The following is a 2,245-nucleotide window of genomic DNA, read 5'->3' as shown; positions in this document are numbered from 1 at the left end:
CAAATTTATTCCCCAGCAGATTCATGCCTTCAGCATTTTCAAGGCTTCAGTAGTTGCATGTCTTCATTAATTCTACACCTACAGTACATTCATATTTTCATTAATTCCACACCATCGGTAGTTGCATGCCATCAGTACTTCCATTCCTTCAAAAGATTCATTCCTTTAGAATATTCATCTCCTCAGAAGTTTCACACCCTTAACACATTCACACCTTCGGTAATTCCATACCTTCTACAATTTCACATCTTCAGCAGTTTCACCCTTTTGTCAGATTCACACCATCACTTACTCCACGCCTGCAGTAGCTTCACATCCCCAGCAGCTTCACACCTTCAGCAAATTCACACTCTCAGCAGCTTCACACCTTGAGCAGCGTCACACCTTCAGCTAATTCACCCCTTGAGCAGTTTCACACCTTCAGGAAATTCACAGCCTGGATCCCGGCGTGATTGAGGACCCACCTGCCGCCTCCTCCGTCCGTCTGTCCTGGCGCTTGCACACCTAATTGGACCAGCAGGAGGAGCAGCCTGGGAAGATGGATTGGCCTAGAGGCGAGATCTGTTTGCCCTTTCTATCCCCCACTTTGAATTGTATTATTTAAGTGCTTGTTAGTTTTTTTGTGTGAATATTTCGGTGACGTGTAAAATAAAACGGTAGGATGGAAGACGGATTAGCCTAGAAGTGAGATCTATTTGCTCTTTCTGTCTTCCACTTTGAATTGTACTAAATTTTCATGGCACTTGTGTGATGTGTGAAAAATAATGGCAGAATGGAAGGTAAATTAACTATGAGGTGAGATCTATTTGCCAGTTCTCTGCTTTGACTTGGGTTATTTGGTGGTGTTTCTACATTCTTTTTACCCTAACTTGGCCTAAATATACTTTCTTATAACTGCTCACTTGGTAAGCTGCTGTACTCACGCAGTTGCAAGCGCTGGTTCGAATCCTTTGAGAACGGCCATACCACGTTGAGTACACCGCTTCCCGTTCGATCAGCGAAGTTAAGCAACGTTGGGTCTGGTTAGTACTTGGATGGGTGACCGCCTGGGAACACCAGATGCTGTTGGCATCCCTACGTGTCAAGTGGGGTTGGTGGAGGATTAGTGCCCCTCCCTGTAAAACAATTAACTCTAAGCCCTTGGCCACCCCGTTTGGGATACATGGCGTCTGGCAATGAATGAAAAAAATGAATGAAAAATAACTGCTTAATTCAAACCGCTCGATAGCTGAACAAGACAATACTATATCTCTACATTCTTTTCATAACACATCTTCGTGAGTAGCTTTATATTCTAGTCCAAATCCATCATTAAAAATGAGCACTGAAGATGGAGAAATGGTTTTAGAGCAAGTTAAGAACGGGTATAGTGTGTTGCTTCAATGTGGTGGTGATGTTTACGAGTACCTATACTCTCCTGTCTTACAGTGTGAGACACTGTTATCTGGTGCTTCTAGTACGATGTCTAGATGTGATTCGGTTGTGTTAGAAAAAATATTATGTAAGATGTTAACTGGAATGGCAGGAGAAGCAGGCTGATAGACTGGATTATCCGAGCAATGTGGCCTATTTGCTGTTTAGTCCTCTACCTAAAATCGGGCTACTTTCCGACATTTCCATCATATTGAATGTGGTGGCGATGGCGTGTGAAAAATCGGGCTGAGAAAAGTTAAGTAAATCAGGACGAGGAACAGGCTCGAAGATGAATTATAGTCGATGGATAGTACTATCCCTTTCTCTATCTTTAACAGGATTTTTTCTGGTATTAACAGCGCATTTATTTGATGTGGTAGTTGATGCGTAGTATGATAAAAAGGGCCTGTCTAAGCTCAATAAAAGTATACCCAGAAGCACTAACTTCTCCCCCACGAGTAGCTGGAGTCGCTGCCAGTGACGACCGGGGGATCGAACACCCCACATCCACGGCCCGTACCCCTACCCCAGAGTAAACATTGTTGGATAGATGTGGAACGCCAAAACTGGTGATGTTACAATGTGTCAAGATTGTTTTTATGGACATTCAGAACCAGTAGGGGTGAGTATATAAAGGCATTCAATGTGTAAGGCTGCAATGTTATCCACAACGTAGTTGTATGGATATGAGAAAGGCATGAAAGTGAAAGAAGACTTACGATGTATTATGTGTTAATTATACTTACATCCTATATAATAATGTTACTGATTAGTACAGTATAGTACACAAGACTTGTAAGATATGATGTATTTTCATAGCCATTCTCACTCC

General features: G+C 42.4%; 1 non-coding gene across 1 annotated transcript; it reads left to right on the top strand.

The window, feature by feature from the left end:
- Positions 1–952: 952 nt before the first annotated feature.
- Positions 953–1,071, top strand: LOC145409438 (5S ribosomal RNA). The gene has a single exon (XR_013899094.1). It is a non-coding gene; the product is annotated as a 5S ribosomal RNA (ribosomal RNA).
- The last annotated feature ends 1,174 nt before the right edge of the window (positions 1,072–2,245 follow it).

This window comes from Coenobita brevimanus, chromosome 80 (genome assembly GCF_032717465.1).
Source record: "Coenobita brevimanus isolate Jiangsu-jjx chromosome 80, ASM3271746v2, whole genome shotgun sequence".
Classification (NCBI taxonomy): domain Eukaryota; kingdom Metazoa; phylum Arthropoda; class Malacostraca; order Decapoda; family Coenobitidae; genus Coenobita; species Coenobita brevimanus.
The sequence above is the reverse complement of the archived record's forward strand: the minus strand, read 5'-3'. Positions and strand labels throughout refer to the sequence as shown.